Source organism: Epinephelus moara, chromosome 11 (assembly GCF_006386435.1).
Source record: "Epinephelus moara isolate mb chromosome 11, YSFRI_EMoa_1.0, whole genome shotgun sequence".
Lineage (NCBI taxonomy): Eukaryota > Metazoa > Chordata > Actinopteri > Perciformes > Serranidae > Epinephelus > Epinephelus moara.
Window position 1 is genome coordinate 33,399,454 of NC_065516.1, and position 22,646 is coordinate 33,422,099.

A 22,646-nucleotide genomic window follows, 5' to 3' on the forward strand; every position below is an offset into this window, starting at 1 on the left:
ATTTCAATCGGTTGCTATAGCGCCCCCCTTTGGCCAATTGATGTAATATTGCTTCATTGGCATCCTCCCATGACCCTCTACCACTGTGCCAAATTTCACATGGATTGACCAAGTCAGTGAGGAGAAAAACGTGGAACAGACACACACACACACACACACACAGAGTGTCGTCATTATATAATAAGATGACTAAAAATAACAACACAAACCAACAACTCTGTCGATTTTACACATCTTTACAATTTAAATCAATTGCCAGTTGTCTGTCAAGTGGCTGTAGTTGTTGGCTTGATATCATGGAAATTCAGTCTGTGGTGACTCATACAAATGGCTTTCGGTCCAGCAGGAAATTTTTCTGGCTTTTGAGGCTGGGCCATCAGAATAATGGGCAATCCCCTCTTTTACTACCTCAGGAGACATTACACAGAGTGGCTTCTCACCAGCAGCAACCACCCTTCTCTGACATTTTCCTTGATCAAGGGGACTTTACCTCACCATGCTATGTGAACTCCTTGACCCTTTGCCAACAGAATTGTGATCCATCTTCTTCCTTCACCCTCAAAAAGATTACTTAACCACTGACCTCCTGGAAAAGCAGCATGGGAAAGACATGCCCAGTCCTATCTGCCTAAGCCAAGCCCTAATTTAGGCTCACTGGGTGCTCATTTCTGATTCAGTGGAAGCTGAATGACCATTACAAATGTATATAGTTTAAGCCAGTTTTGTGAGAGGGTGTAGCATCTACAAAAAAACAACATAAAGAAGATTTTTCTACCCACACACCCAGCTTGTCGCTTGCTCGTGGTTCTGATGGAGATGAGAAAACATTGTACCAGCTGATTCATGACCATAAAAATCATAGCCTGTCAGACTGCTATGCAGGTACTTATTGAACTGGACTCACACACAGATGTTGCATCTAGTAACTTGTATTTGTCTCTTTTGTCTTTCTTGCAGCAGCAGAAATATGCACTATTAATTGAGGTGCTGTCAGCCAGCCTTCAGTCAGGATAAAGACTATTGAATGCTGAATTTATCAGCACCTGAAATTTATTCACCCCCAAAAACCATCATCTCTATTCTCTTTTTAGCTCCTGAAACAAAATGTATGTAAGGACCGGAAAATGTGACTCTTCTTGAGAGGAATCCTTGATAATGGGAACCTGGCATGTAGCATGGACGTGACTATTAACATGTCACAACATTCACAGTCTTCTGACATCAGCTGTGGCCCAGATGTGGTCAGAAGAGGACGAAACATGTACTAACAGAATGGTAAAGACAGCGTTCTCCATTTATGCCTCCACTTACTGATATCTGCTGTGTTAGTGATGTTGCAGCGATGCCAGTCACCAGAGGTTTGAAATGTGGTATGCCCTTATTGCACATTGTGCAGTGTATAATACTGAGGATAGCTGCAGTGGGTGTTCTAATACAGAAGGGCTCAGAGTTCAGTTTAGAAAGGCAGGAACTTTAGCAGCTGGTGACAGAAGCATGTCACTGCTATTGATTATCACCCACAGATGTCGTCATTCTCTGTTATCATAGGGGACTTTTTCAAATATAAGCACTGTTGAAAGCGGAATCCAGAACTGTCTTGTGGTTCAGTGGCCCACACAGCTTCCATCATGAGAGAGACGGGAAAATGTATGGTGACTTTGCAGAGACACCCTAAAGTACCATTCTGAAGTTCTCACTGGAACATGGGTGCCTAGTCATAGTTAAAAGCAAGAATTCAAAATTAGTGACAGGCAGGGGCAAAGGTTGTTCATAATTTTTTTGTAACCTTTATTCAACCAGGAAGTCCCATTGAGATTGAAGATTTCTTTTACACGAGAGACCTGGCCGAGGTAGCAGCCAATCAAAACACATTTAAAATGCAACAAATACAACATGTAATACAAAAATCCACAATAAAACAACATGCATGGTATACTGAATCAAGGCTACAAAGCCAATCATATACAATATGTCACTGGAATCAATCACAGACAGAAAAGTAGCTTCCGCAAGTTTTTTTTCTCAGTAGTGAAAGTAAAATGATACTCATTTTAAAAATAAAAGCCAATCTTCATTTTAAGCTTCCTAACTAGAGTAGCAATATGTACATTAAATGAAAGCTTGTCATCTATCTATATATCCAATTACTTGTATGAGGACACTTTTTCAATTGATTTACCGTTAGAAGTGAAAGTGCTAAAATAATCAAGCAACTCTGAGTGAGCTTTTGAGAAGACCATAAACTTCATTTTCTGGGCATTTAAAATCAATTTTAAACTCAGCAGAACAGTTTGTGATGACTGTAATGCATTCTGAAACTACTGCACTATGGAGGGAGCATACATGTAAATGACAGTGTCATCTGTATATAAATGCATTTTGCTGGAATGTCTTTACCCTAATCATTTATAAAAATAAAAAACAAAATAGGCCCCAAGATAGAACCATGGGGGACACACATGGTTAAAATTGTGAAACGGTCGCCATTAGGGTTACAACAAAATTACTTGGTTAGGTTTGGAAAAAGATTATGGTTTGGGATAAAATAAATAAGTTTGTAAGAGGGTTAGAATTAGATGTAATGTAATGACATGATGTAAGTAACTTGCCTAACAATATGTAAAAAAAAGAAGAAAAAAAATACTATAGGGAGAATATGCCCATTTTCAGAATTCATACATATCATTCCTATGGTCTAAAGCAGTCCAAAAATATTAGTAAACACAACTCTTTCCCAAATCCATAGACAATGAATTGGGAAAGATGTTATAGATGACACTGAGACCACCCAGAGGAATGTTATGAGTATATGGGTACATTTTCTGTTTCAGAACTGGGAACGCTACAACAGAATAAAAAAAGTAATTTGGGTATAAAAAAGTAACAAACATTGTGTGGGAATTATTTATTTGTTTATTTTGTCTTAATCTAATTAATTTAGTTGGTGTGTTCCACTTTAAATAAAAATGAAAAAGTTACATGCAAAACAAATCATTCATCCATTAATTCATCCAGATTATTAAAACAAGACATCAAAATATCACTTCCGCAAGCGCTGTTTGTAAGTGGTTGCTCACCAATTTGCTCATTTGCTGTAAATTTGAATCAACTGAGTGAGTACAACCATGTGGACTGCAGCTGCTTTGAAACAGAGGTGAAGCCAAACTTTAAAAACTTTCTGGGCTTGTCCCAAATCTGAGGAGGTCCAAGGGTTTAATCCCCCATGGAGAATTTTTTTCCAATGACGGCAGCTTTATCTGCTGTTTATCAAGCAATTTGAGATAATACAATGCCTAAAAATGTCTTTTTTTCATCCCTCCATACTTTCCTGAAATTTCACCTGGGTATGCGGTATATGACGGTATTAGTGTGTGGGGCTACAGTCTCCCTGGACTTGTATGTTTGTCATTTTGTGAGTTTGTATTGTTTACTTATTAGACTGAAAGCTAAGAGAGCTTGTGAAATGTCAGTGAAGTTAATATTCTTAAAATTATTTTCCTTATCTAACAGAGAAATACAACTGTACACCTCCTGAATTCAAGTCTATTTCCCAGAACTATGGCTAGCTTGAATGCCTTGTTTACTCATCCCAAACACACTTTATTGAAACTCCACAGAAACAAAAATAGTTACTCCCCTGTTCCAACAATTACCAGCTCTGGTTTGGTCAAAATAAACCCTTAATTCATCCAGTTACATGTGAAAATGTGTTGTTTTTCCTGTGGTCTCTCTCTGCTACTGTGGCTGTTTTGCAGTCCTGTAACATTATCCCCATCCCCACCACTCAAAGTCAGTGTCTGTGAGCTCAGCAGCTCTGGTCACGTGTGCTTTGCACTGTTAAGAAATACCCTAGTACACTGTAATATGATATCGCCCAAGCCAAGTTGCCAAGGCCATATCATCGTGTAGAGCCTACATCCTATTTTGTTCTAATCGCTTCCAAATTGTTCTCCAACAGTCTTCATGATTATGAAACCATGTAACCGATGTCCAGGTTGACAAATGTTCACTCCTGCCACCTAAAACGAGGCAAAAATTGTGTGATGTTACTATTTTTAAGTTACATAACATGGTAGGTAGAAATCTGGCATAAACATCATTGCTAATAAAGAAATATTAGAACTTTTGCTGCATTGATTTGAAGAAACTGAATGGAAATCACCCATAGTTGAAGGAATTCTTAAACCTTTAAAGATTCAGGGTTTTTGAGAAAACATTTGGGGCTGGAACAGCAGCAGCAACCCCCCCCCCACTGTTTTGAAACCTGATTAAACCAGAACTGCTCTTGAATACTTTGTAGTAACCTCTAATTTGTATGAACTGTACATATTGATGTTATTTTTTAATGAAGATTTATGTATAGTTTATATTGACTTGCATTCATTGAAGCTCTTCTGGGTGCTAATCTTGCAGTCCATACTGTAGCAGCATTGTTTCTTACAAATTGCTTTTCTTTTGAAAAACTTGAAAACTCTCCCCACAAAGATTCCTGCTGGTGTGGCGGCTGAATGTTCAGCACGCTGCCGCTCAGCTGAGATTGGTGCATGAAAAAAAAGAATACTTAATGAAAACACTGAATGGCCTTTATTATCCAACAAGGGAGCAGACAACCAGGCAAACCAATTTATTCTGTTTGTGCTCAGCACATATAACGCAAAATCAATATTCTCCAAACAAAGTACCGCACACACTATCCCTGTTGTGCAGTTATGTACGTCAAATGCAATTATTGAGCAATTACCTGTGTCCACCTTTCCTACATGAACTCCAAGACAAAACAGATAGTGTTGGGCAGTTTTGACAGGTGTTTGACTGTTGGTTTTTACACTCGTATAGCACATACAGTTAATGACTGCGGTTACAACACATTAAAGGAAAGTACAGGGATGAGCACAGTAAAAACAACCGTACAGTAAAATCCAATAACCAATACTATCCACCTAACAAATTCCACCCTGTGAAGCCTGTTATGTTAAGTTTTTCTTTTTCTTGAGGCTGGCAAAGTTTTGTAGAGTCAGCTCGATAGTTACTTGTGAGGCTGTAGTTTGTGGTGTTGCTGTACTGAATTGGATTATATCTTCAGGTATTTTAAAATACTGGGATATTTACAGATGACTATTACTGTACAGATCGGCGGTTTGGTGTAGTGTCGGACCATTGTGGTGCAGAGAGAGCTAAATTGGAAGGCAAAGCTTTCGATTTACTGGTCCATCTACGTCCCAACCCTCACCTATGGTCATGGGTTCTGGATAATGACTGAATGAATGAGGTCGTGGACACAAGCAGCAATAAGTTTCTTCCATGGGGTGGCTGGGCTCAGCCTTAGAGATAGGAGGGAGCTCAAACAACCGGAGGAAGCTTGGAGTAGACCTGCAAACAAAAGGAGTCACTGCTGGGAACAACGTAATATAAGGAGCAGGAGAGTCCCTGTGGGATGAAGAGGAGGGGTGGTGCATGGGTCCAACAAACCCTGGACTTTCACCCTGGAGGCCAGTGTTCTCTTCCCGTATGAATGTAGAGCCAAACCATGATGTTTTTCTAAACCTAACCACATTCTTTTGTTGCAGAAGGAAATAAACATATATATATATATGAAGTGTTTTGCAGATGGTGTGTGTATTTGTAAAAAGACTGTATGCATCTAACAAGCAGAAACTGTAGTTTTTTGGTGAAAACAGAAGTGTAGTTTGAAAAGACACAATCCGTGCAACAAGCATAAATCGACAAGCCATCCCGAAATGTCAACAACAGATGCAGGAAGACACTTAGCATATCATATTTAGATGTGAAAGTCCACTGACAAAGCGGCAATATTTGATGCGTGGAATGAGAACACGTGGAATAACATTATGTGGCTCCAAAACAAACTAAAACTCTAAACGATTCAGTTATTTGACTGTAGAGAAAGACAGACAGAAGGACAGACAGCAGACAATGGACAAAGAGAAGATGATAAAGAGGTGAACAGTGAACGCACTACACCTCATGAACTGTGACTAAAAATTGTGTGTGTGTGTGTGTGTGCGTGTGTGTGTGTGACTGAAAGAAAACCCTTTAACATTCCAAATAAATGCGTCTGTTTTTCCCACTCCCCTAAATAAATGTTTAATGCAGTTAGAAATTAGCAGTTGTGGAGTATTTTCATTCTACTAAATGCTAATTAGTAACAACTATATTTTTAACATTACAACTTTTAATTAATCTGGAAAGTGGTACACATTTCAATTTTTAAATGATTAAGACGTATACTTTGAATGTAAATAAGTTGCCATAGTGTATAAAAACCATCAAAATAATGTGATTATCAAACCATAGTCCCGGGGTAAGACACCCCAACATGCGTACAGAGTAAAGGCCCTGACACACCAAGCCAACAGTCGGTTAATGTTGGGCAGTCAGTGAGCATCTGTCGCACTAGTCTTTGCAGTGCGTCCTGCATCGTTGGCAGTAGTTGGCTTTTTTCCAGCTGATTCAGCATGTGGAATCTGCTTTGAAGAGGGTAAAGCCTGTCGGGAAATGAAATCACTCTGATTGGCTGTTCAGCCCAGCGCACAAGAAGAGTAACATAAGTGAGGAAAGTAAACAATTTCAAGGAGTGAGATCGAAAACAACTTCATGACATAAAGTAAGATTTTTTTCATGTGGCCATTCAGCTCTTTAGTAGTTTCCTGATTGCTTGTGTATTCTTCAGTGGCGCACAGTAATGTGCTCTGTTCTTTCAACATTGGGTTATGTTGTGTTAATGTGCTAACTGGCTAACTAGCATCAAGACAGTCTTCAGGTTTCCCTTATTGAATACAGACTACTGCCGTGTGCTGGTATGGAAAGTTATTTCCTGTCATGCAGGTGTCAGACTTACATGCTAGTTGCCTGTTGGCTGTAGTCTTTGCTTCGTGTTCATGTGCAACTTTTGCCCACGACACAGGCGACATGAGGTGATGCAACAGTTGGCTTTGCGATGAATGTCTGAAAAGGACCTGATGTCTTTCTTTTGAAAACCAAACCAGGCAGAATGATATAAAACAGTAAGGGAGCACAAGAAATGAACAAAGACTCCATGCAGGCTCAGAGTGCCCGTAACAAGCCACATTAGATTTAGTGGTTGAGAGTCATTATGGTTCTATATACAACCACTACATACGTACATCCAAGAATTGTCTGCATGTATTCCACTAATATAACTCCTCGCTCTCTCTTGACGGATGGAAAATTCTCCAAATGACTTAAAAGCCTGTAGTGTGTCCTTAGCTTCACCCACCTGACAGTATGTTACATCTCACCTTGACAGACACAGCAGACAGGGCCTTCTTCCACTGGCAGGTGAACTTAAAACCTGTCCTCTGAGACTTTGTTCTTTTCCTCTCTTCCTGCACTTCTACCTTTTATTCCATATTTTATCATATAGCCTCACAAAGCTGTCTTTTTCAAAAGGTTTGATTCCAAAAAAATGTATCCTACTGACAAAGAGAGTGCATAATAACAAGACTCAAAACTCTAAAGCCCTACTTGCTCCTAAATGCTGCAATGCCTATTACAACACAGCGTGAGGAGCTGGGGATTGGATGAAGCACACTGTAACTCTCAAGTAAAATTCTGTATTCAGATAATGACTGGATCTAAAGCAGCGGCTGTCATGAACAAATAACCCCAGTCCTTCATGTAGACACGTGAAAACCAACGTCAATTAAATTCCTGCAGGTGAAAGCCTACTAGGACAGGGTATAAATTACAGATGGTCCCAAACTAAATTTTGTCAGGAATTGTTTCATTTTATAAATAAAATCCAAGAATAATAAGCCCCTCAGGAGAGACCGAGGGATCACTGCACAATGGGATTCATTCTGTCGGGACAATGACGACCCATAGCATCATTTTCTCGCCAAAATTAATCTTGTACACAAAAGAACAGAGGGTACAGATGAGGACTAAATGGAGTCTTAGAATAAAACACATTTTCCATGTTGTTAGATGACCAATAGACATAAACCACAATGGTGAGTGGACAGTAATAATAAGTGTGGTAAACTGGTTCCAATAGGCTTCAGTGTACAAGCAACATTTCCCCCTAATCCCCCCATGAATAAGACTGGATTACACTTTTTTTGTGTGTGTTTAGCTGTATTATGGCAAAGCTGAGAGTTTTTGGAACATACTGAGTGTATGGATGAGCAGTGGAGAAAGGGATTATGTTGCCAGAGTGGTTTTAGGAGGGGATACTCGTCACGTATGGAATGAAGTGTAACCAGCTGAATTCAGGCTGACCACAGCCACTCAGCACAAGTTTTTATTTCTCCTGTTTTTTTTTTCATTCTTGTATCTCTTTTTTCTGAATCATGCTTTCCTGTCTAGAATTATTTTTACTATTATGCTGATGACACCGCTTCCTTGTTGAACCCACTAACCCTGGCATGCTGAGTTTTTTAGTGCATTGTCTATGTTCTGTTATATGCTTAAAAATTTCCCTCTACTCTAGTAAAACAGAAGTTGAGTCTCAGCATATCACTATACAAACACTGCTGAATACTTAATCTACCACTTCAGACCAGTCGCCAGAAAGAAATGTTGTGTGACGGTCGGTGTTGAGGGGGTTGTTATGCATGTTTTAATATAATTTTGCTGTGCGCTTTTGACCATTTATTTATTGTGTTTTTAAGTAGCAGTGTTTGGTGTTATTGGATTGTGTTTTTATCGTTGAGTGATTATTTTGCATACAGTGCTGTTTTTCCCACTGCCCCTGAAAGCAGCAGACACTGACCAAACCCCAGGCAGCAATTAGGGTGACAGCAACAGGTGTGGGGCACAGGAAGTATAAAGGGGAGAGGTGGATGAATAAGGCATATTCCACACGGACCCGTGTACTTCTGAAACCGAAGTTTTTCTGGCTCCAGTTTCCAAAAAAAAAAAAAATGGTCCACATGAGTGGTGTGATAAAAACATATAATATCCCCACGAAACCGCAAAACCCGCTACCAATTGATGTAATACACATGTCAAAGCAGCAGGTGGCGATGTAACTTCTAACGGAGAGGCCATTTTAACCGATCAGAAGTCAGAGTCAATACCGGATACATACAATAGGGAAGTGCAGAAAATAAAAACAACCCGATCCACAAAAATAGCGCAACCTAATTCAACAGCAGAGGCACCTGAACGACCAGCTACACTACCACGAAAGCAGCGACGGGCCTGCCAACAGAGGTTCTGGATCCGGCCGAGTCGGACCTCCGTTGGCAGGCCCGTCGCTGCTTTCGTGGTAGTGTAGTTGGGTTAGCTAGCAATAGGAGCAGCCTCCTTCGTTGGTCGTTAGGTTGAGCAGCTGGATATGCCATAAATAAGGCATAACTGATTTGAATAAAGGCACGAGAGCAAATCTGGGTATATAAACGGTTGGTTCTTCAGCTGGCAGTTACACCCAGAGTAAAGCTACTTAAGACCAGCAAAATCACAGTTTTTTCATTTATTCTTTCACATGTCACCTATGCACCTTCAGATTTTATCAGTAGTGTATCCTTAATAGATAACCTGTTTATATAGTTTCTATTATGCTTCTGTAACGTAAGGTAACTGCATACGAGTGGATGCAACCGTCACTAATACCAGCATAGTTCCTCAGGGATTAAAGCTGTTAAACCTTTAATTTTGACACTCTAACCTGTGACAACACATTAGCTAGGATTGTAAGGACTGTAACTGTTGGTAGCTGTTGTCGATTTTGTTTAAATATGTTGAATTATAACTTTATGGGTTATTGTTTATCGGACAATTCAGCTAAGATAACTGATGCTAACGTCAGCTGTCACTTGTTGCCATAGCAACGGTAATCATTCACATTCCGGCTAAGTGCAGTGCAGAATCAAGTTTCATTGTAAATATAGTTAAGATGCATTGTATTTAACACAGGATGTGGGATTTTAGTAGTTAGTAAACTTTTAGAAAAGAGCTATTTACCGTCGCTCTGACGTCAAACAATGGAGACAGGTAATAAAATACTGCGGTAAACCTATCTACACGCAACCGCTGGCAACAGAGTCTTCCAAAAACTTCACCCTGGACTCCAATTTCAAAGAAACGTGGTTTCGGGGGCCCAAAAGTGCAGTTGCTTGTGGCCAAACAGCCAAATCGCATAGAATAATACACGGTTTCAGAAGTACACGGGTCTGTGTGGACTAGGCCTAAGACACCGGAGTCTGAAGCACAGCAGCCAGAAAATGTTACCATAATGTTCCTTTTTGTTATCATACCCACTACTGATTTTAAATCCAATGATCACTCACAACCCCGGATTCATTTTGTAATCATCATGTATGCACATTACAAAGCAACGAGCTTGGAAAATGAAAACTCTTACCCTCATTGGCTGGAAATATTACTATTATGTTGCTGGGAAGAAAAGATGCCAAGATCACAGTTGTTCCAGGTAGTGAAAACCGGTGTGAAACAACTACTACGACAGCCAAACAACATGCAGCTCCAGGAAATCCACCCCACCAAAGATAAGCCCTGCTCGGCCACAGAGGATAGCTGAAGCCCTGCACTGGCTAAAAGACCAAAAGTGGATTTTACTTATGGACAGCTGCAGGCTACAAAGAACTAATGAAGCTTGTGTTTGGATGGTAGGGGATGAAATGTTGTGTATCTTCTCGATTGACTCTCCGTCCCTCAGACAGATTCTTGGGGAAATACCAGTCACAGGCAAGAGAAGACCCCCAGGTCAAAAATCAATTGCAAGCTAACTAGCCCTAGCCGCGCTTACCGGAGATTACTCTGACATCAACACAGAGGGCAGATGAGAAGTCAGAATTGTGTGGAGAAGGGATGTAATTGCTAATTTTGTGGGATGTTGCAAAAAAGTAATGTAATGACTAGTGTAACAAATTACTATTGGTAGGAAGTAATATGTAAAGTAATGAGTAATACATTAATTTTTGAGTAATGAGCCCAACACTGATGACAACATTAAACTGAAAATTGGGATGTAAAGAAATGCAAATCCACTACATAAGAAATGTACAAATTAATTCAGTCATTCATTCATTTTCCGTAACCGCTTATCCTGTTAGGGGTCGTGGTGGGGCTGGAGCCTATCCAGGGGCGAGAGGCAGGGTTCACTCTGGACAGGTCTCCAGACTATCACAGGACTGACACATAGAGACAGACAACCATTCACACTCACATTCACACCTACGGACAATTTAGAGTCACCAATTAACCTGCATGTCTTTGGACTGTGGGAGGAAGCTGGAGCTGGTGATGGCCAAATGAAGCCTCATGAAGCATTTTCTTTATTTTATGAGCCCACTAGATGGCGCTTTTTGTGCAACAAAAGGTTTAAATCACACTGAATTGCCATTCTTTGAGCCTCTCTCTTTAAACCATGAGCGCCATCTAGTGGGCTCGGAAAATAAAGAAAATGCTTCATGAGGCTTCATTTGGCCGTCAGTAGCTGGAGCACCTGGAGGAAACCCACACTGACATGGGGAGAACATGCAAACTCCACACAGAGGGGCTCCTCTACCCTGGGTTTGAACCAGGAACCCTCTTGCTTTGAGGCGACAATGCTAACCACTGCACCACTGTGCCGCCCATCTAACATACAAAATGTACAAACATAACATACCTGCAGTTTGCAGAAATCTACAATGCCAACTTTTATTCTCGTGATTGGATGAGACGATTCCCTGTTAAAACATATGAAGTCTGCTGCAAGAAATCTTTTTGTTTGATAGCTTAGCATGTAGCTTGTTCAATCATATTTTACCACATCTTTGAAAGACACAGACACCATTTTACATGCCTTTGTTTCCTCGTGCCTTGATTATTGCAACAACCGCTTGACAAGAAATATATTGATTGACTAAAGAGTGTACAGAACTCAGCTGCCAGGCTTGTAACCAAGACAGTTGGCCAGATCACAAAGTTTTAACCTCCTTACACCAGCGCCCACTATGTTTTGGAGTTGATTTTAAGACCTTATTGATTACTTTTAAGACTTTCTGTGGCCTTGATCTCTAAAAGAAGGAGAGTCTTTTAAGGTCAGGGCCCCAAATCCAGTACAATCACTATTTTTTTTTACATTTTGCTTTTGTGTTACACTTTTACAGTGCAAGCTTGGAACATGGGAGAGTGGGGGGGGTGTCACACGCAATAAAGTTATCCCACCACAATCAAATGACTCCCCACCCTTTTCTGTGTACCTGAATCCATACACATCAAGGAAAGATATCCAGGCAATGATTTATGTGCTGTACGTGTCTTCCCTCAGGAGATGGCTGTCATAGGGAACCCCCCCCCCTCCTCTTCTCTTTCTCTCTCTCTCAGTCATGTTGTGACCACCTCGCCCACATCTCAGCACGGGGATGAGCACCGCGTTCAGCCTTGATTTGAACAATACCGAAGGGATTACCGTGCGGCTGAGAGCTGCCTGACTCAGCTCAATCCCCATGTGAGGGAGCTTGGCTGGACTCATAATACTAAAGTGCTGTCATGCCCATTTCTCAGTATGAGGTACGGTTTTATTATTTTATCAATATTTAATGATATAAACGCTCTCAAAAGACTACACTGTCATTCTCCAGAGGCTTAGCTGGATATGCGGAGACATTTGAGCTTTAAAGGCAAAGCGGGAGCATGAGCTGTCATTGAATTTTATGTGAAATTTAAAAGCAACATGATGGCTAGTTGCTTTGCTACAAAACAAAAAAGGCACATTCCTTAGGGTGCATGCCAAGTGTTTTATTTTGAACATCCTACATCTGCACAGAAGATGGTTGGTTCTTCAAACAAAACAAATTTGATGCACTTTCATATATCTGTATACGTGTTTTTGCAGTTGCGATGTGGGAAGGAGAAAAGCTTTGACAGATAAACACATCAGGCCTGGAGTCGATGCTCCATCTCTGCATTGATGCTGTCCTTATAAAACTCAAAAGCAATGCACAGTGAATGTACAGTTTAACCGTATCCTTCGGCGCTCCCTGGGTTATTCAGTGCAGTCAAACTTGTTGCCCATGGCCACATCATTCAAAGTAATGTGAAGTGACTCCAGGTCACTCCAGCTGTGGCTGCAGGCTCTGTGGTTGCTGAAAGCCTCTCCAACCCTTCAGGAATCCTCCTGTTCCTCGGTGTCAATCCATCAGTGCATGTTGGGGTTTAAGATGGATGAGGATATGAGCAATGAACTTGTCATCACTAGAAGTCAGAGTTGATCATTTTCTTCCATATTTTTCAAAGTTAAAGGCAGTATGGACATGTTTCATGTTAATAAAGTCTTTACCACATTGACTGTGAGATTTTGTAAATATTTGGTAGAAAAAAATTTAGAGAAAAAGGTTCTGTTTTACTTTGCAAAATCTTGCCAAGACATCTGTCATGGTGGAGCAGTTGTTAATTTTAAAAATGTTGCATGTACCACTTACAAAATAACGTAGGCTCAAGGACTAAAAAATCGAATATGCGCATGGATAAGATGCTTTTGATTTGTATTGACTGATTTGTACTGAAATTAATCCCTAGATTAATACTCATATGAGTATCAGTATATGTTTACACACTTTGTAAATCCCTTCAGCCTGTTTTTCACACAACGAGCATTCAAGTATTTCGAGGTCTTGTTGACGAGCGAGGGTAGAATGGAGCGTGACATGGATCGGCAGTTTGGTGCGGCGTCTGCTGTGATGCAGGCACAGCAATGGACCGTTGTGGTGAGGAGGGAGCTGAGCCAGAAGATGAAGCTTTTACCCGTCTATCTATGTCCCAACCCTCACCTATGGTCCTGGGCGGCTGTGGCTCAGAGGTAGAGGTCCACCAATCGGAAGATCAAAGGTTCGATCCCCGACTCCTCCAGTCTGCATGTCGAAGTATCCTTGAGCAAGATACTGAACCCCAAATTGCTCCTGATGTCTGTCCCATCGGTGTGTGAGTGTGTTTAAAAAAACAACTCAGTAGCAGGTGGCACCTTGTGTGGTAGCCCACCGGTGTATGAATGTGTGTGTGTGAATGGGTGAATGTGACTCATAGTGTAAAAAGCGCTTTGAGTCGTTGTGACCAAAGGAATGACATTGCGGATACAAGCAGCCGAAATGAGTTTCCTCCATGGGGTGGCTGGGCTCAGCCTTAAGGAGCTTGGAAATCTGGAGGGAGCTCGAAGTAGAGCCGCTGCTCCTTCACGTGAAAAGGGGTCTGTTAAAATTGTTCAGGAATCTGATTAGAAAGCCCCATTGGTGCCACTTAGAGGTCTTCCAGGCACATCCCACTGGTAGGAGGCCCCGGGGCAGACCCAGAACACGCTGGAGGGATTACATAACCTCATTTGGCCTGGGAACGCCTTGGGGTCCCCCAGGAGGAGCTGGAAAGTGTCACTGCGGAGAAGGACATCTGGGGTGCTCTGCCCAAAGTAAGAGGATGAAAATGGATGGGTGGATGGATGTTAGTAGCCAGCTGCCATTTTGTTTCCTGTGTAAAATCAGCCTAGCTTGTCTTACTTATTGAGCTGGTACGGCGCTGTGCATTCTGATAGTTGTAGGTTTTCCTCCTCTTGAGCAAATCTGAATGCCACAGCCCCTTTCCTCCATTTTCTCTGGTCATGTAGCACCAATTTCAAATATATGTGCATCTTTCTACTGCATAGACAGTCCAGTTTTATGAAAAGACCATCTTTCCAGCAGTGAGAAACTTCTCTAAGTACAACACAACAGCTAGCTGGGCCCATGGGTAGGGCTCATTTGATTTTAGTATAGGTCAGTGTGTCAAAGCAGATATGTTTCTGCTGAGGTAAACCCACAAAGAGCACTGGAACAATGATTTTCTGTCTTCACTGTGAGTTTGTTTATTTGGTCTTTAACCTGATGATTTATAGACAGTTTAAAAATGTGCTGGAGGATGCGTACACAGAAACTGAACACTTGCCAAGAAAATGTTACAGACAGCAGTGAAAAGCAGCAGCCTGGATACATTTTCTTTCTGAAAGTTTCCTTCAGCCATGTGCACTCTGCTTCGAGATGCTCTATGGTCCAGCACCCTGCCTTGCCCTATACTGAACCCTTTGATTCATGACAGAGCAAAGTAGTAATAACAAAATGAGTGTGTTGTTAATTGGCCTTGAGCTCATTAGGTTAAATCGGCTTTATAAATTTTAGTTAAGTTAACCAAAATCTCAAAAATTGTTGACCTAACATAAAAAAAAATATATATATAGCAAGCTCACAATGGATGAATTAATATGTCAAGTGAACATAACGTTTTTATGTCATGGGACATTTGTGTACGCTTTACAGTACATCTTTGTGCTATGGATGGATTGGGGTTTACAGCGCAGTGAGAGATACTCCAAAGGAAATAATAGCAAACTTCAGGAATACTAGTTCTGAGTTATCAGATAGAGGTAGAAAAAAAGGACTACAACATGGCAATATGGATGTCATATCATCACAACATTATTTGTTAGCAAAGAAGAAGAGGACATGAAATTGCGGGAAGGTAGGTATCAGTGACGCATTGCTTCTAATATAAGGATGTACATTTTTTAGGAGTTGACTATTCCTTAAAAGACAGCAAAACTTTACCCAAATTACAAACCTTTGGTCACCCCTGAACTGCTTCATCAAAACAAAAAAAGTTATTCAGATCAGGGATCAGGGGATACAGGGACTACAAATGACGACAGGTTTTATACTTAAAATGCACTCCATGAATGCTGCTAATGATTCTGTCTTTGCCAATTACTTGAATTCTTTTTATTCTGGATTTGACACCGTTGATTACGTGTCACAGCAGGCGGACGCTGTTGGAAAAGCTTAGCAGTTAGTGACACCAGGACTACCTTGGCTGAGGTTAAGAAACAGTTTTTACATGTTGCACCAACAAATCTCAGGGTTCAGATGGCACTGACTGTAAGGTCTTGCGGTCATGCGCTGATTCACTCGCATGTCCTTTCCAAAGGCTGTTTCAGTGCTCACTGGACAAGGACAATCCCTGACCAGTGGAAGAGCTCTCTGACTGTATCTGTGCCAAAACTCAGTAGGCCTAAAGAGATCAATGATCTGTGGCCAGTTAACCTCAGTACCTATGAAGTGCTTTGACCAGATAGTGTTAAAACACATCCTCACTGAGGTCTCAGTGTTCTTGGATCTTTACCAGTTTGCATACCAGCTAGAGCAGGGGGTTAAGGACACACTGCTGACAATCACCAAAGTATGTACAAACACCTTGAACTGTGAAAAGTCCTGTGAAGATTGTGTTCAATGATTTTAGCAGTGTGTTTAGCACCACCCAACCCCATCTGCTGCTAAACAAACTGCCGGATCTTGGGGTTAATCCAAGGCTCGTTCTATGGATCAATAATTTCCTCCTAAGTCCTACCCAACAGGTTCGATTCAAAACAGCTGTTTCCTCCCCTAAGTCTTTATTACAGGGGGCCTACAGGGCTGTGATTTGTCTCCCAAACTGTATACACTGTGTACCAATGAGTGTTGAGCTTTAGCCTTTGTGAACACCTTCTTAAATATTCAGATGAAACAGCCTTGGTGTGGCTACTGAAGCCTGACAACTCTTCTCTCCCAACCTGCCTCCTTTATGCCTTCGTTACTCTCGTCAGCGGATTAACCATGTGATCGCAGCCTTATACAGGAACTACTGGCTCATGATAACATGGGTTATACACAAATTGTGATGCATTACTTTTCATGGGTATACGTATGAACAGTGCATGAGAACAGCATGATTAAATGTTATACTTACAATTTCCTCAAAGTCAGTGTGACAGTGTGACAAACCCCAGATGCACTGGAAGAGGAATCCTCACCAACATCAGTAATGAACCCATCCAAAGAGTTAGAGATAGAGATTGACAGCCAGCTGAAGTTTATTGTATTTGCTACTGTGAAGGTCAAAAAAGTGCACCGGCAAGTGCTCTTCTTACAGAAACTCTCCAGTTTTAATGTGGATCGTTACGTTTTGCAACTGTTTTACGAGGCTGTCCTACAGAGCATCCTGTCCTTTGGGCTTGATTTGCTTGATTTGAACCAAGACCAAAATAGGCTGCAGCGCATGGTCAGGATGGCAAGTGGGGGTCATTGGGCATGACCAGATATCAGCTGCTCAGTCGTGTAAAGACCTCGTTCTGAATAAGGCTGAGCGCGTCCTCAATGACCCTGCTCACCCTCTGCACAACAGGTTCCAACTAAGCTGTCAGGGCAATGCAGGGATTCTGCATAGGAAAATAAGAACAGCTACGTTCAGTGAGTCCTTTGTTACTTAAGCAATTAGACTGTTTAATGAGAGGGACAACACAAGTACATGGCACCTGATGATAGTTTGGTCAGGGCTATTGGGAATGGTCATCTGTATGCAATGACAGTACTGTGCAATGTAAGCAATGTATGTCTGTGGATTGTGTGTGTGTGTGTGTGTGTGTGTGTGTGTGGTAGTGGGATGAAGGGGGGAACTATATCTTATATATTTGGAGTTACATCTGTTTTTATAATTGTTTAGTGTACCTCTGCACCTTGACCACCCTGGAATAATAAAGTTTACTTTGACCTTGAAAAGCTCAATCGTCCTACACTTGAGTCTGCTGAGTGTTCAACACCATTATTTACAACAGTTTAAATAGAAACCGCTCCACCCATTTCAAAGGTGTGCACAGGTGTGGGGAATTAATCAGCTGTGGGTGTGTTTCTCAATAATGGACAATAGCCTGTGCACCATATGTCGCATATTCCTGTTCCTTTTTGACCTTTTTTTGTCTCTATAGCATATGTATCAGAATTAAAGCAACACTTACCTTTCTGGAAATTGTATGCTTTGCTTTGTTTAGGTTAAAATGCTATTATAAGCTGATGGCACACTAAAATGTAAGTGAATTCCACCAGAGATACAAACTCATAATTATACCGTTCTCATATGGTTCTAAGAAAACTCCAAGCGTCCTGTCTGGCTCGCATAACATCTCTCAAAACTTGGGTCAACATCGGCTCTGCTTTCGGGCAATGGCAAAGACTGATGCAACTTCATCCTGAGCTAAAAAGGGAAGAGATGATCGCAGAGTTTCTGCTGGACAGGTATTTTTAGTTTGCCTCTAATGTAACATAGACTATAACGTTATATGAGAACACAGCATCCAGTTGCTAATGGATAACGTTAGCCTACTGTAGCGTAGCCTCTGAAACATTAACGTTATCTTTTAGCCTACTGTAGCGTAGCCTCTGAAACATTAACGTTATCTTCTTGTGCGTTTCCACTTACTAGTAACATTAATGCTACTATCTAACGTTAGCTTACTGTAGCGTAGCCTCTGAAACATTAACGTTTTCTTCCTTGTGCGTTTCCACTTACTAGTAACGTTAACGCTACTATCTAACGTTAGCTTACTGTAGCGTAGCCTCTGAAACATTAACGTTATCTTCCTTGTGCGTTTCCACTTACTACTAATGTTAACGCTAGTATTTAACGTTAGCCTACTGTAGCGTAGCCTGTGGAACATTTATGTTATCTTCCTTTTGCGTTTCCACTTACTAGTAACATAACGCTACTATCTGACGTTAGCCTACTCTAGCTTAGCCTCTGAAACATTAACGTTATCTTCCTTGTGCGTTTCCACTTACTAGTAACGTTAACGCTACTATCTAACGTTAGCCTACTGTAGCGTAGCCTCTGAAACATTAATGTTATCTTCCTTGTGCATTTCCACTTACTAGTAACGTTAAAGCTACTATCTAACGTTAGCCTACTGTAGCGTAGCCTCTGAAACATTAACGTTATCTTCCCTGTGCGTTTCCACTTACTAGTAACGTTAATGCTACTATCTAATGTTAGCTTACTGTAGCGTAGCCTCTGAAACATTAACGTTATCTTCCTTGTGCGTTTCCACTTACTAGAAACGTTAACGCTACTATCTAACGTTAGCTTACTGTAGCGTAGCCTCTGAAACATTAACGTTATCTTCCCTGTGCGTTTCCATTTACTAGTAACGTTAACGCTACTATCTAACGTTAGCACTGTAACCTTATTCTAAAACTCATCAGTCATCACTGACTCCGGTTGAGTTTTAAAACTCCAGGGTTGCGTTTGACTGTCTTGGTTGTAACGTTAAACTCGCTCTCCTCTTCCGTGTATCTAACGTTACCGTCTATCATACACGTAATGAGGACGTAATGGAGGAGGGGGGAGTAGGACTTTGGAGGGAGGTGGAGTTGCAGGAGGAGGGGGAGTGCTGTGTGAAATGCAAGAAAGGTAAGAGTAGCTTTAAGATATGCATTCCCCTTTTTGTTAAAATTTGTCAAATGTTTTCTGTGGTGTTCACTTTCCTTGATATAACGGTTGCAGTGTGGAGCAGTGTGTCCAGTATACTGCAGGTTTCTGTAGGTGGAGCTCTTTGCCAGAAAGTTCTTCCTCTATTAACACATTATGACAAAGCCTATTAAGGCTATTTTAATATTTTTTGGGAGACACACTGCAGTGTTTACTTTGGAAATTAAACTCTTTGAAAGGCCAGCGCTCTGTCTTTGATGTGGTATTGAAAAATTGGAGCTAAGGTCTAAGCTGCTGTGTGTTTCCTCTTCAAGGCAACACTCGGGAGGATTGTGTTCACAGTGAGGGCGAAGTTATAGAGACTTTGGTGATCTGAGGGAGCCTGGTTCACTCACACAGACATCAAGCATCAAGGCAGAGAAGAACAAGAGAGGGCACTTGCTGCACTCTGTGGATTCTACTTGGGTTTCAGGGTTATTATGCATTCAATGAAACACTTTAAGAGAAAAATACTAAAAAAAGGAACTTTGTTTCATGTCAGTTAGAGCTCAGAGTCATTTTCTCTCCATTTATGACTACAATAAAGGACCACTTAAATATACAGCACAATGGCTACTGCAGTCAAAGTGTTTGGTACTGGGACATGTTACTTTCAAAGTGTCATTAATAACTACTCATCCATACCTATTGGTAGCTTTGTCACCTTCTACCTATGCCAATCCTCAATGCCTATGTGCAGTTTCACATAGATTGACCACGTCAGTGAGTAGAAAAACGTGGCGACAGACAGAATGACTGACTGACAGAATGAAACACTGACAGTTTCCATGATTATGTACAGCATACCATACCATGACTTAGTCATACCAAAAATTAGAAAACACCAACATTGGTCCACAGGGGGAGCCACAGCGATCGGTCGCATTTTAGCCATTTTTAAGCATTTTTCTGTTGTCATAGCGCCACCCAGTTGCCAATTAGAGTTAAATTTCTCCAGTCACCTTGAGGCGTCCTGTTCTACATATCTACCAAGTTTAGTAAAAATCCATATGGCGGTTAGGCCTAGATAAGAAATGAGCTCTCTAGCGCCCCCATTTTGTTTGATGGGGTCAATAATGGAGGGGTCCCCTCAGATTATGTGTGGTCATATGCCTACAAAGTTGCGTGGTGATGGGTGAAACCCTTGAGATGTTATACACCTTTATGTGATGAGCCACGCCCTCCGCAATATTCATTGCCTTATAGAAGCTCAGTTTTAGTAAGTTTTCCAACTTTTGCCAAGAGGGAACTTTAGATATTGGTCCCTAGATTATGTTCACCCAGTTTCATGCAGATCGCTCAAACTTCCTAGGAAGAGATCCATTTGAAGTGTTTTTCAAAAAATTCAAAATGGCGGAAAATCTATATAAGCGGAAGTTATGGGTTCTTGAGGCAAATGTGTTCCTCATGAGGAGAGGCATCTCTGTGCAAAGTTTCATGTCTCTACGACATACGGGGCATGAGATATGCCCATTCAAAGTTTGCAATTTCAGTCGGTTGCTATAGCGCCCCCCTTTGGCCAATTGATGTAATATTGCTTCATTGGCATCTTCCCATGACCCTCTACCACTGTGCCAAATTTCACATGGATTGACCAAGTCAGTGAGGAGAAAAACGTGGAACAGACACACAGACAGAGTTTTCGTCAGTAAGATATAAACTTCAAGAAAAACCGTTCAGGTTGATTCTTTTTTGTCTTCACTGCAAATGAGCACATGATAAAATTATAACCATCCCATGTCAGACTTCCAGAAACTAACAGATTTTGGGTCAGTCTGGGGGAGTTTAGTTGCCCACTGTTATAGGCTTGGGCCAGATTCAGGTTCCATTATTTTCAAATGTACTTTCTATTCTACTATGCCGGCCATCTGCATCTATGCGTGTCATGGAAAATGACCTCCTAAGAAAAAACAACAGCATCAATTCTTTCAGCAAATGCCCAATAATTACACAAACTATTCTTCAACAGACAAAGACCTCTAAGTGTTCGTAGGACTTATGACTCTTTTGTTGTCGAGGGTGAAGGAGAGACCACCACAGAGGTCGGACATTGGGGAAGATGGATGGATCAGCAAAGTCTTAGACTTTAACCCGAGAAAGTGCCCAAGAAACATCCTGTTTCCTAACTGTCTACCCTCCGAGACAGTTGTTTTAACCGAGACCATGATCTTCCCCGAACACCAAAACTTTTAACACCTAGATATTACCATGATACTTCCCCAGTTCATTACTTACATTAATACAATAATTTTTGTTGAACAGGTTTTCTGAAATCTTATTATGTAATTACATATGCCCTGATCGGCATACATTTCCGAAACAAGATCTGAATATTAGATAAAGCCAAGTTCAAAACTCTTGTTTCATTTATTTATTTATTTCATTTTAAGTGTTTTTTAGAGGAACTTTAGATATGTCTTTTTTTTATACTCTATAAATCAGAAATACTATAAAACACTCCCTCTCTAGAAATAGGAATTAAACTGGAAAGTTTGATGGATATAAATTCTACCAAAGGGGAGATTTCTGACTCAGAGTATAAGACAAAAAAAAACCTCTTTAGGAGAAAATGGCCTCCAAGGATTTGTGTTGTAAAATTTATACATTTACAGACCAAATATACGACACCAAAGGTAATTAAGGTGATTTTAGAACACGCATTCAAATCCCCCACCCATGAACTCTTTTGCTGTGAGGCGACAATGCTAACCAGTGCAACACTGTGCCAACCAGTGTAAAAACAGTGATGAGCACAGAAAAATAAAAGCACAACAACATAGAAACATAAATGCAGGGCCCATGTGTGCCCCATATAGGCTACACGTCATCCCCATTTTCTATCCCTGTTTCATGTTTCTCTCCAGCTGTCCCATAATAAAAAAAAAAGAAACATAAAGGCAATTTCAAACTGTACAATTAAAATGAGTTTTAAGAAGTGATTTCAATGGGACCACAGAGTGGGCTACAGCAGGGTGTCTACAGGTACCAGACACTTCAATTCTAAGCTTTTTAAGACCATTTAGAGATCAATTTAAGACATTTTTTGAGGGGACAAATCATATTTTTCTAATTCAAGCATTGCAGGTAAGTATAAAAGTACAGTAGTCCCAAGCAGAGATAGGCTTTATGAAGAAGTATGGTTATTAGGGTGAGTTGAGCCTAGTTCACATTATACCATTTTCACCGCGATTTTGATGTCGCAGAGAATCTTGAGAGCCACTTTGGGTCGGAGGTGAGTCGGCAGATAGTCTGCCACAACGAGTCCTCATGTGAACAAGCCTACGAGCAAGTCGCCCCCTCGTCTGCGACTGGGACTGGATATCTGGCATGCTAGAAAACTGGAGAAGTGTGACATGACTGAC